Here is a 13909-nt window from a genome sequence, read left to right on the forward strand (position 1 = left end):
ACTTTTGAGCTACCCACTATATACAAAGGAAAGTAGGGGGGCGGGAAGTTCCTATAAAAGTATTAATAATGTGGATAATTAAATGTGGCTTCATTGCAAAGTTAATTAGGCACATTAAAGCAGATACACTGCGTAATTCATTATTGATGTTAGCATTAATGGGGTTTGTGTCTTTGAAGACTCTTCAGTCTTCTTGCACAAAATCTGGTTTCTTTTTTCTCCCTCCTTTTTGCAATTTTCTCAACATTGCGGCTTTAAGAGTTTCTTTAATAGCAATGGAAAATATTTTTTTCTGAAAATTCATGTTTCCAAATCTTATGGAAATTACTCATGGAACTGCCAGATTTTTTAAAAATTACACTTTTGAAGAGTTGCTTGTATTATACTACGAAATACAGTGGGACATGTTTTAAAGAATAATTGAGAATGCTAGTACAGTATTCCATTTAGAAATCTGCATGATAATTAAGAATGCCACATTAAGTTCAATGCTTTAAACTGATTGTAGCAATAGTTGTCAGATTCCAGAAAGCAGTTCATGTTCATTGCCAGTGTAACACCTGATGTGTACTTCATTTTTGCATGATCTGTGGACTGTTGGAAGACATTCACTGTTCAAAAACATAAGGGGGGGCTCATTTCCTTCACTAACTATTGTTACATTTCTGTTGAGAAGGGAAAGGAAGATTGTAGTAACAGAAAACTAGAACTATTTTTAATAAATCAGATACTCATGAAGAGGTGGGATGAAGTTCTGCATAGGTACCTAGTTGTAACTTAAAGCAACTTATAGATAAACACAATAAATGATGGACAAACATGATAAAATTATTAGTTACATAACCCTCAAAACCACAATAGATGTACCGAGGACTCTGCTCAGCTGTTTCCTATTTGATCACCTCTTCTTTGCATTTTATTTCACAAAACTATACCACTGATGACTGTTCCGGATATTAAAAACTGCCACAGAAGGCCTTGGCAGCCTAAAGGACATAAGTATTTACGGCCAAGACTCCATCAGAGGTTATGGAGCAAAATGTGTGTACATTATGACATGTGCTTACTACTTACCTAAGGATTATGAGCCTGCCTTGTACAGATAAGCATTCTCAAGTATTTCATGTTTAATATTAGAGACAAGGGGACACTAGGCAGGAGGAAAACTCTGTGCTGTGCCTTGATGTACTGTATGTATATAAAACATTTGCCTGTATTGCAACAGTAAAATTGGTTCTTCCTTCTGTAGATCTTGCATTAGTCTATGAAAGTTTCTTTAGAATTCACCACACAAAATGCTTCAAACACACTTTTTTGGATAGAGGGTGAGAGGAAAGCTTAGATAAATAAGAGATTAGTTACATTCTGCTAATCATGGGTAAAATAATCATGGGTGCATTGGATGAATAGATGTGCTAGTTGCAGTGATGGATTAGATGGAGGGTGATTAATGTGATTAATGTGGTTGGATTTTTTTTCTTTTTGAAGTCACTATGTGCAACACAGTGTCTATCTCATGATTACATGTAATGGAGTTGCACAGAAATACTGATTCATTCTTTGATATGGCGGGAAAATGGTAAAAAAAAAAATGTCTCTCTGTGACATTGTAAAACGCCAAGTAAAAATAAGTTATGAAATAGTAAAGCTTTGCAGAATTCCTAAAATTACTTACGTTTTGAGAACAATGCTCCAAGTGTATTTTAGAAAAGTTCAGTTGTTTAGTAGATGAGCTGAAATGGAAAGTTAATCTTTCACACATAATGAAGACAAAGAAAATGGTATGTCTGACCCAGAGATTCCATAAAGTGTCTGGCTGTTCATTTGTCAGAAGTGAGATGTTTAACCGTTTCTGAAAGGTTGTATACTTTTTTATTTATTTATCATATTTAGCAGCTTTAAGAGTGTCAATGTGTGAAGTGTTTATTCAAGAAATGGATTTCTGGCAAACGGGCAAAAAGAAAAGTGAAATGTTTAGCTCACAAATAAGAGCATATTCTAAGATCTCTGAGTAAGTATCCTGAGATTAGAAGAAAGCACACAGGTCTGTGTTTATCTAGCTTACGCAGGCAGACAAGGAAGGCTCCAGACTGGTATTAAAGCTGAAGTGATACGGAATGTCTTCACCAAACCCCAAACAATTACATCACCCCCTGAACAATATTGATAAAGTGCAATAGAAAAAGACCTGGCACTTTCTAGTTTCAACCCTCACAGCTAACTACTTGAGAACCTGTGAAATACTTGACATGGTAAAGTAGGGGGGAAGTTGTTTCAAAGGGGTCACAAAGAGCTGTCAGGCATTACAGCATAAGGAAGGGCCATAGTTCTGTGACGGAGCGCATGCTGTACATAAAAAGATTCTCAAGGTCACTCCCGGACATCTCAAGGTAAGGCTGGGAAAAACTACTGCCTAAAACCTTGGAGATCTGCCGGCAGCCAATGTAGACAATATTGAGCTAGTTGGACTCAATAGTTGGATAGTATAAAGCAGTTTCTTATGTCCTTATACCCAAAAGACTTTTAAAATTAAAAAATACAAGCTGAAGATGACAGGGATTGAATCCGGGAACTTTTTTGTGTTGTTGGGGCCATGGTTCAATAGTACACCTGAAACTTCGTGTGCATATTCATCACATTCTTCAGAAGCTTAAGTCTGAAATTCAATCAGGTTGCATTTGTGGGTAGCCAGGCCAATTCATTTCCCTGCCTGAAACAAGGGTAAGTGCACTCCCTATACACATTAAGAAATTGACTGTCAGTGGGATAGCATTCCCCACTGCACATGAGGTCAACAGGCTAGTTTAGGGGTGCATGGTCTCCAACAGAGACCACTGTTGCCCTCCCCCAGCATATATCTCCTGAGGCAATTACCTCTCTGCCTAATGCTAGGGCTGACGCTGACTAATGTCAAAATAACTCAGCAGGCAGATCAGGCACCTTACAAATTTTCATTGTAATATATTCTAAATTAACAATCTCATAACTAAGGAAATCCCAGGAATAAAGCAACTTTGAAAATAATAATAATACCCTGCCCATCTGACTTAGAATCATAGAATCATAGAATCATAGAATCATAGAGTTGGAAGAGACCACAAGGGCCATCGAGTCCAACCCCCTGCCAAGCAGGAAACACCATCAGAGCACTCCTGACATATGGTTGTCAAGCCTCTGCTTAAAGACCTCCAAAGAAGGAGACTCCACCACACTCCTTGGCAGCAAATTCCACTGTCGAACAGCTCTTACTGTCAGGAAGTTCTTCCTAATGTTTAGGTGGAATCTTCTTTCTTGTAGTTTGGATCCATTGCTCCGTGTCCGCTTCTCTGGAGCAGCAGAAAACAACCTTTCTCCCTCCTCTATGTGACATCCTTTTATATATTTGAACATGGCTATCATATCACCCCTTAACCTCCTCTTCTCCAGGCTAAACATGCCCAGCTCCCTTAGCCGTTCCTCATAAGGCATCGTTTCCAGGCCTTTGACCATTTTGGTTGCCCTCCTCTGGACACGTTCCAGTTTGTCAATGTCCTTCTTGAACTGTGGTGCCCAGAACTGGACACAGTACTCCAGGTGAGGTCTGACCAGAGCAGAATACAGTGGCACTATTACTTCCCTTGATCTAGATGCTATACTCCTATTGATGCAGCCCAGAATTGCATTGGCTTTTTTAGCTGCCGCGTCACACTGTTGGCTCATGTCAAGTTTGTGGTCAACCAAGACTCCTAGATCCTTTTCACATGTACTGCTCTCAAGCCAGGTGTCACCCATCTTGTATTTGTGCCTCTCATTTTTTTTGCCCAAGTGCAATACTTTACATTTCTCCCTGTTAAAATTCATCTTGTTTGTTTTGGCCCAGTTCTCTAATCTGTCAAGGTCGTTTTGAAGTGTGATCCTGTCCTCTGGGGTGTTAGCCACCCCTCCCAGTTTGGTGTCATCTGCAAATTTGATCAGGATGCCCTTGAGTCCATCATCCAAGTCGTTGATAAAGATGTTGAATAAGACCGGGCCCAAGACAGAACCCTGTGGCACCCCACTAGTCACTCTTCTCCAGGATGAAGAGGAACCATTGATGAGCACCCTTTGGGTTCGGTCAGTCAGCCAGTTACAAATCCACTGAGTGGTAGCATAGTCAAGACCGCATTTTACCAGCTTCTTTACAAGAATATCATGGGGCACCTTGTCAAATGCCTTGCTGAAATCAAGGTAGGCTACATCCACTGCGTTCCCTTCATCTACCAGGCTTGTAATTCTGTCAAAAAACGAGATCAGGTTAGTCTGACATGACTTATTTTTCAGAAATCCATGCTGACTATTGGTGATCACAGCATTCCTTTCCAGGTGCTCACAGACTGTTTGCTTAATGATCTGCTCCAGAATCTTCCCTGGTATTGATGTCAGACTGACTGGGCGGTAATTATTTGGGTCCTCTCTTTTCCCCTTTTTGAAAATAGGGACAACATTTGCCCTCCTCCAGTCTGCCGGGACTTCGCCTGTTCTCCAGGAATTCTCAAAGATGACTGCCAGTGGTTCTGAAATCACATCTGCCAGTTCTTTTAATACTCTTGGATGCAGTTCATCTGGCCCTGGAGACTTGAATACATCTAGACTAGCCAAGTATTCTTGTACTATCTCCTTAGTTATTCTGGGCTGTGTTTCCTCTGCTGAATCATTTGCTCCAAATTCTTCAGGTCGGGCATTGTTTTCTTTATCGGAGAAGACTGAGGCAAAGAAGGCATTGAGGAGTTCAGCCCTTTCTGTGTCCCCTGTTTGCATTTCACCATCTTCTCCTCTGAGTGACCCCACTGTTTCTTTGTTCTTCCTTTTGCTACGAACATACCCATAAATGCCTTTTTTGTTGCTTTTAACCTCTCTAGCAAGCCTGAGTTCATTCTGTGCTTTAGCTTTTCTGACTTTGTGTCTACACGTGCTGGCTATTTGTTTGAATTCCTCTTTGGTGGTTTCCCCCCTTTTCCATTTTTTGTACACATCCTTTTTTAATCTTAACTCAGTTAAAAGTTCTTTAGATAGCCACCCTGGCTTCTTTAGGCACCTTCCATGTTTCCGTCTCATTGGTATTGCCTGAAGTTGTGCTTTTACTATCTCCCTCTTAACAAACTCCCAGCCATCATGAACTCCCTTTCCTTTTAGTATTACTGTCCATGGGATCTCACCCAGCACTTCCCTAAGTTTTATGAAGTCGGCTTTCTTAAAGTCGAGAAATTGAGTCCTAGTATGCTTGGCTGCTCCTTTCCGCTGTATAGTAAACTTCAGAAGAGCATGATCACTCGCGCCTAATGATCCTTCCACTTCTACCCCACTAACCAGGTCATCAACATTGGTTAGGACCAGATCTAAAATGGCTGTTCCTCTTGTAGCTTCTCCCACTTTCTGGACAATGAAGTTGTCTGCAAGGCCAGTGAGGAATCTGTTTGACCTTATGCTCTTGGCTGAGTTTGACATCCAACAAATATCCGGGTAATTGAAGTCCCCCATTACTACTATCTCCCTTCCTTTTGCATGCTTGGCCATCTGTTCCAGGAAGGCATCATCTATGTCCTCCGTTTGGCTTGGGGATCTATAGTAAACTCCCACAATGAGGTCACTGTTATTCTTCTCTCCCTTAATTTTGACCCAAATGCTCTCACTTTGGCTTTGAGGTTCTAAATCTTGGATCTCTTCACAGGTATACACATCCCTGACATATAACGCCACTCCTCCTCCTTTCTTGTCTGGTCTGTTTCTCTGAAATAGATTGTATCCCTCCATTATTACATTCCAATCGTGGGACTTATCCCACCAGGTTTCAGTGATGCCTATTATGTCATATTTAGTTTGCTGTACCAAGAGCTCAAGCTCATCTTGTTTATTTCCCATACTTTGCGCATTAGTGTACAGACATTGAAGTCCATTAATCATTCCCCCGTGTCTCTTATTTAAGGATTTTTTCCTCCCACCACTAGGTCTGCGTGCTGTTTGCTCCATTCGGTCTATGACATTTGGATGATCATCTTCATCAATTGATAGACTCCTACCTTCAGGAGCACTGTCTCCCTCCCCCACATTAGTCAGTTTAAAGCCCTCCTGATGAGGTTTCTGAGATTTTTTGCAAAAACATTCCTACCAACCGTTGTGAGGTGCAGCCCATCGCTTGCCAGAAGTCCATCTTCAAGAAACTGCATTCCGTGATCTAAGAATCCAAACCGTTCCTGTTTACACCATTTGCGAAGCCAGTTGTTCACTTCCACTATTTTTCCCTCTCTCCCTGGGCCACGTCGTTCAACTGGGAGGACAGATGAGATGACAATTTGTGCATTTAATTGCTTCAATTTCCTGCCCAGAGCCTCGTAATCTCTTTTGATCTTCTGGAGGCTATTGCTTGCAGTGTCATTGGTTCCCACATGAACCAAGAGGAAGGGGTATTTGTCAGTGGGTTTTATGATTCCTTGCAGTCGTTCAGTTACATCTTGGATCTTAGCCCCGGCGAGACAGCACACTTCCCGAGACATCTTGTCAGGCCCACAGATCACTGCTTCTGTTCCCCTCAGTAGGGAATCCCCTATCACCACTACACGCCTCCTCTTAGGTCTGGTCGGGGTTCTTCCGTGAGCTGTCCGTTCCAAGGTCGCCTGCACATTCCCTGAAGACTGCCTTTGCTGCTCGTCTTCATATACCTGATCGACTGTAATGAGGGAGAGATCCTCAAATGGAGTCTGCTCTTCGTCTTCCATGCTAGGGGAAAGGACCTCAAAGCGATTGCGTATTTCTAAACAATCAGAGCGAACCCTGGGCCTCCTACTTCTTTGAGTCACGTTTCTCCATATATCTGGCTCCTGTGTTGGTGAATTAGCCTCCTTCTCAGGGGAGTCCCCTGTCTCCTCCTTGGTGGAGACGGTGTGCTCTGTTGCTTCCAAGAAGAGCTCCAGCTCTCTAATTCTTTGGAGCGTAGCTACACGTTCCTCCAGTTGCTGGACTTTGTCTTTTAAGAGGGCAATCAACATGCAATTGCTGCAGGTAAAGCTGCCTGCAACCTTTGGCAAGATGGCAAACATTGCGCAGGAACCACAGGCGACTGCAGCTGTTCCCTCACCCTCCATCTTGAGAAGGTGTCGTTGGGGGTGACTACAGCGGTCCTCCATCATAAAAAGCGTGAAGACAGGACAAATAAATCCCCCCAAATAAACCTATATCTCCCCCAACAAATGTTTGAGACTAGCTCCCCTAAATCTAAAAGATGGATCAAACTGACAAGCTCCTCCCACAGCTAATCCCCTACCTCAACAGAAGCCCTGCCCCCTCTGACCTTTGCACAGAGAAAGCAGCTAATCAGCCACAAGAAACTCACACAAGAAAACCCTTTTTGTTCCTTCTTCAGCCGCAAGCCCTACAAGACTTGGTTGCCTCAGCCACACTGGGAGGTTTCCAGCATATATAAAAACATAACAAAACATTACAATTTATACTCTGTTTTACCTAGTCTTAAACTCCAGCCAGTCACTTGTATTCTGTTCATCTCCACTTTTTAATCAGTCTCCAGTTTTAAGTGAAATTGTAAAGAGGTTGATCTCTGTTGATTGCACCCCTATCTGACTGGAGGAGAACAGGAGTCATGAGAGAAAAGGTAAATGAAGACACTGATATGCACATTTATCATGAGAGCTTTCATTTCAAATCCAAAAAAGGTTATGATTCCTCATACCTGTCTTAGGGCAAAGAAAGAATTAAATAGTGAACTCTTGATTAGATCACATAATTTTTATTCCATGTTATTTCCAGTAATCACATTTAGTTGCATCTATGCTGTGTTTTATGTTGTTTGTGGTATGTATGTGTGTGTGAATGACAATAATTTCCGTACCGTGTCATGCCATTTATTGATTACATGCACCTCACTATTGGAGCTGCACACACAGTACTTTTCAATACATTCAAGTATATTCCTTCTTTGAGTGCTAGATGATATATAAACACACTCTGCTGTTGTTTCCTATAAGTGACTAAATGCTACCGTTTGATTTCTGCACACTTGATTCATTCACTAGTTACTTACTTACTTATTCAAACCTTTATTAGGCATTATACAAATAAAACGATAAAAGAGAAAGTAACATATAAAAGCCTTGAGATATATACAGAAAGGCAGCAGTTGGCTACATACATATATATATATATACATATAAAATCAGTGGTTTTCCTTGCTAACCCGCTCCTTGGAGGGCTACTACCAAAAACTCGGCTACCCCCGCCGTTACCCTTTGGTCAACGTCGGATAGGCAGAATCCCACACATTCACCTTGTTGGGGCTCCAGACCACCCAAAAGAGGGGACAGCACGCGTTGACGGAGCGTACTGTACAATGGGCACTGAAAGAGAATGTGCTCTACCGTGTCCGGGACATTCATAAAACATCTGCAGAATCTCTTGTTTCTGGGGATGTTTTGATATCTTCCCCTGACAAATGCTGAGGGAAAAACATTCAAACGGGCCAGCATAAAGGCCCTACGTTGGGCTGGAATTATTAATTTGGTGACGTAATTGGCTCTGTTATCTAAGATATTTAAATCATAGAATATGGGCGAACAAATTTTGTTTACAGCTGCCATAATATTTTGCCTCTCGACATCCTTTAGTCTAGTTAGGATATTATGGAAAATGTATTGCTCATTAGAATTGTACAGGGGCTCCAGCTCGATGCCTAAAGATTCAATCTTTTTTTCGAGGTACTGATACCATCTTGATTTGTAGGAGTCTTTGAGCAAATCAGCGAGCAGACTTGATGGAGGGCAGCGAAAATGGCAGCGTAACCAGTACTTTATTGAGGTGGACCAGGCCCAATATTCCATTGTGTGTATGCCTATTTCTGCACACATTGTTTCATATTTGATCACAGTTGGGAGTCCAAGAATACGTCTCAGAAAGCTGGAGTGAATCTTTTTTAGATCACTATTATATGCTTGGACCCATAGCGGGATTCCATAGAATATCTGGGATTGCACTTTTGTTTGGAATATCTGATTGGCAGGAAATTTATACTTCTCCACTGCTTTTGATATTGCATCAGTTACTGTCTGAGAATTTACAGTAGCCAAAGTTCTTTGAATCAGCGATAGACTGACATATTATACTAACCTAGAACACATTTCTGAGCCACATTTCTTGTAGTCTGTGGGTTAAGTAATAGCTGGCATAAGAAGCAACTTTGGAATTGATTTGTCAATTTAATTATTTAATTTCAATTTTAATCTGATTCTCTACCCTGCCACCCTCGTTGGCACCATTTTACACTCATTTTGAAATGTGTTCAAGGAATGGGGTGGAGAAGAGAGACATAATTTAGGATCTGGAAACTTCAGTGAAAGAAAAAAAGATTTCCCTTGGGATACTGCTCTTTTCCAAAGAGGAGTACTGAAACATGCACAGTTGCATGATGACACTTGCTATTGTTGTTTTGGTGCTACAACACTGGCGCTTCTTTTGCACAACGCTGTGCTCTAGTATGGCTACATTACTATGGAAAGGGACTTCCTAGAAAGCAAGATGGAACCAGGTGGCTCTGCCCCACTCTCCATATGTAACACCTCAAGCAACAAAATAAGTCTCTGGTTACCAGAACAGCAACAAAACAAAACAAAACAGTTCTCTGAATATTCTAAGTGTTGTGTTCAGGTGTACATCATGTAAGATAACATGCTGGAAATTGCAAATTTTGAAATTCAGAAGAGTATTTGAGAATTTCATTTTGAATCCATAAATGAATGGCCACGATATGAAACTTTTGATCATTAAGTCAGTATTGACATTGAAAGCCACTTCTTTAGAATTTTTCAAGCTTCTTGTATTATATAGATTTAAGAGGTAGACAGTCTACACATGCAGCACAATCTTGTAGGGTGGCTCTCACTGGACGTCTGCATTAGACTGAAAAAGGAAAACAATTCCTTATTTGGATGTTCCCACATTAAGAAATCTTTCTGTATATGGAAAATGTGTATGTCAGGGGCCAGACATACTTAGAAACTTCCTCTCTGACAGCCTAGCTAGAAATATTTGTTTCTTTTGGAAAGCACTGGAAGATGCACTCTCCCATGTATAGTGTGAAATGGACCATCTAGTGAGAGGAGCTGCACAATATTCTTTTGCTGCATGTGTAGACCTAATTTTGCTTTTAATATTATGTTTTTCCAATATTTTGGATTGTCTTTTCACAAAACATGCCCAAGGCGATGTACAAAAAATATAAGCTAAAGTGTAACTGAAGGCCCTACTTCAGGTGTCTCCAGTCTTCAAGATTTTGACAGTGGTGACAGAACATGGTGTTTTTTTGTGTGAAGGTACCCAGGTTGTGAAAAGCACATCTCAGAGAAATTCATTTGACTCAATCTCTTTTTCCTTTTCAGTACCAAGTTTATTCTGTTAGGTGGTATCCAGTTCTGCCCCCTCCACGGACAGAAGAAATCCATCAGTAGAACAGTCTGCTGACTTTCTGGAGCAGATTTAGGGAGGGACAGGTGGATCACAGAAAATTGCCTCCTCTGTTCCACTGATGGATATCCTCATTCAGTGAAAGGGACAGCATCAGATACCGCACATTGCGTTTGCATGACCTGCTGTTTGTGGGATATCGTTTAGGATATTTTCATGCAATCTTAACAAACTGACTCTGATTCTGTGGCATTGGTTTCTTACAAATTGTTTCACTTGGGGCGATGGGGTTTTGTTTTGCATTTCCTTATTTTAGTTATATTTTCTTCATCATATTTTATTGTTAAATTTTAGTATTAAAATCTAGAGTTAACCTCCTGAATTGTTGAATGACAGGATATATATGTATGTAGTAAATTACCGGTGCGTTCAATCATATTATTCTGATGAGGATTGTGTTGTGTAAAACTGAAGCCATATATAGCCCTAATCAAGGATAAGTTACTATCTTTATTTATTTAAGGGTATTTAAATCTTTAATTGGTGGGGGATCTGAACTACTTTGAAATCCATGTAGCAGACATTTAGCCTCTGCCCTCCATAAACAAAACAGCAGTGTGAACAACCAATGACTTGTTTTTTAAGTAGGATTGAAAAGTCATGCTAGCTGAAGCAAAGCTGCTGACCTTTGCAGCCTCTGTTAATCCCTGACAGCGACCTCCCCCACCCCCACAATTTCTGCACCAGTGGTGGAAGCATAGGTACAACAGCACTCTTTGCTCAGGCACCCTTGAGATAAGCATCTCTAAGAGCTTTACAAACAATACACTACCCTGACAAAAACCGCTCTTCATTAGTAAGTGTTCCCAATTTGCTGATAAGGAAGTCGAAGTGCTGAAGCATTGTGACCTCACCAAAGTGACGTTGTAATTAAGAAACCCATGACTAGGACTGTGGAGTTTTGACTGTCGGTTTTGTTCTCTAATTGCAGCATTTCCACTGAGCACAGAGTCACAGCTTATGCTCCAGTGGGTCCTATTTTTATGGTCCCTGTATCTGGTAAATCACTACTTCTCTTTCATCCCCAAGTTTGCCTTTTTAAAATGTTCAAATTTTGTTGATTTGAGTGGGACTTTGAAGAGATCTTGTCACAAGAAAAAATTGGGTAACGAAAGACGGTTTCATTTACACATCTATTATTATTTTAAGAATCCCCATTTTTATTTTCACGTCCAGTAAAACTTCAAGTTCTGGACATTAGGAAGAAGTTTCTATTTAACACCTCTAAAATCTCTCTCTCTCTCTCTCTCACACACACACACACACACACACAGAGAGAGAGAGAGAGAGAGAGAGAGAGAGAGAGAGAGACTACTTACTTATGTACTTAGATCAAGAAAAGGTCCCCTCAGAAAGGGTCCTAAAGCAGTTGACAATAAGCTTCAATCAAACAAATATATAAATAAAAACCAAATAACTAATGATCCTCTATCCCTGAAAATGCAGAGCTCCATATACATATGAAAAGTATGAAAAATTAGTAACAAACTCCTTATGGTTATTCTTTCACCTACTGTATGTATTATATATGTGTGTGAAAGAGTGAGAGCCTGATAAGATAACACAGAATACAAAGAACATGAGTTGTAGTTTTGTTGCTGTAAATATGTAGTCTTTCAGCTATAAAAGTTGTAATTTAAAATGCTACAAACCTTATGAAAAGAAAACAATGCATCATTCTCTCCCCCCCCCCTCTCTCTCCAAGTACAAGGCTATGATCTTTGCCCTCAGTGTATTTTAGAATCTTCTTGTTACGAAAGGGCATGGGAGATAACATGCCAAACCTTGTATTCACCCATCTATTTTCTTTTAAAAAAATAAATGAGTTCTGTAGGGATCTTTCAACTACCATATATGGGAAACTTTCTCAGTACAAATGATTATTTTGAATGCAACTTTCCTGTGCTTGATAAACAACTTAATTCCTCAGGAGTCCTGGTTTTAAGCCTACTTGTATTGCAGCTCATATTCTCCATATTTGTATATAAGTGATAGTTGTATATTATTTTTGACTATGTGCCAGTTTCTGACATTTTTGCATTTTACAAATATATCCACTGTCGTAGAAGTGATCTAGCTGAGTACTTGAGTATTACTTGTAGCTGTTTAGATAAAGGGATTCTGCTAGGAGTTAAATGTCTCTGTGTTACTGAATCAGCTTTCTGTCCTTTCCCAGCAAGATTAACAGTGATCAGTGTAAAAGCCTGTCTTGCCTCCTTTGATCCCGTAGTATTCTTAACCAAAGCCTTCACGTCTCCAGTAAATGTTACTTCTATTTATCAAACTCATTGAGCATTTATTTGTGGGAGTTTCAATCTAGTCTGGCTTCCTAATTGTTGAAAAGGCTTCAGATAGAGAATTATGGCTTATTGTTATCTTACATTTAGACATAGTGCCTGGAAAGGCTGCTTTGAATGTGATGCTTTTAATCTTGTGCATCCTTGGGTAAACTTGGTGTTGTTTTGTGATGCTATCATCCCATTCCTAGGACAGCACCAGACTTTATATGGCAAACGTGATTGCTGCATGTATAATGTGCACAACTTGTGAAGTCTGGAAATAATAGATGCAGCTTTAAACATTCGTTTGTGTGCATGTTTGGGCATCAATGTCAGTTCCCTTTTACACAATTACCAAGCAAGTTTGGGCTGTGTCTGCTGGTGGGTTTGTGAAGCTCAGCAACTTGTCACAGGCTTTCTCTTCACTGGCCAGCTTCTTCTGGTATCATGCAAACTGATATTTGCCATTTCTTATTCAGAGAAAAAGAAAAATTTCAGGGCCATTTCTGATAACAACATTTAGTGGTACATAGGATAAGACCTTCTCAAAGATGATACACAGGTTATGAAGTTTCTTGCCTTATGACAACCATGCATACACACATATGTAGCATGCAAAATTCTGCAAGCAAACCCCGCCACCCTCTTCCAGTCCAAGAAAGGGATAAGTTCTGGATTCCCCTCCAGATTGTTCCCAGCTGTTGCTGCAAACCTCCCCTTTCCATGGGGCAAGATTGCTTTGGAATTCCCACAATCCAAAATTCCATATGTTTGATTCACCAATTAGGTTGTCTTCCGTACTGACAAATCACTGTGTGTATGTAGTTCAACGAAAGAGATTTACAATGTTCTAAAGCTATGCCTGTGTCACTGTTATTAATTCAAAGATTTTCTGCCTATCATTGGGCTTCATCAGTTTAAGACATTTATCTTTATTTCATAGTAATTTCTTTAAATTTGCTCAGGAACTGCAATAGTCAGTTCTGCAACGACATGTTTTGGAAAATGATTGAAATGCAATGAAAAAGTGATACATCAACAGTTACGATAGTCTGGTTTTCTTGGCTTTGAACAATTGATTTTTGGGTTGAAAAAATGAAAGAAGCTTTGACCACATAATGAAACATATATGAGAAACACCAGACCCC

General features: G+C 40.3%; 1 protein-coding gene across 2 annotated transcripts in view; it reads left to right on the plus strand.

Annotated features, from left to right (window-relative positions):
• The window catches only part of FMN2 (formin 2), a 159675-nt gene that overhangs the window by 131469 nt on the left and 14297 nt on the right, over window positions 1–13909 (plus strand). The window lies entirely within an intron of this gene.

This window comes from Podarcis raffonei, chromosome 3 (assembly GCF_027172205.1).
Source record: "Podarcis raffonei isolate rPodRaf1 chromosome 3, rPodRaf1.pri, whole genome shotgun sequence".
Classification (NCBI taxonomy): domain Eukaryota; kingdom Metazoa; phylum Chordata; class Lepidosauria; order Squamata; family Lacertidae; genus Podarcis; species Podarcis raffonei.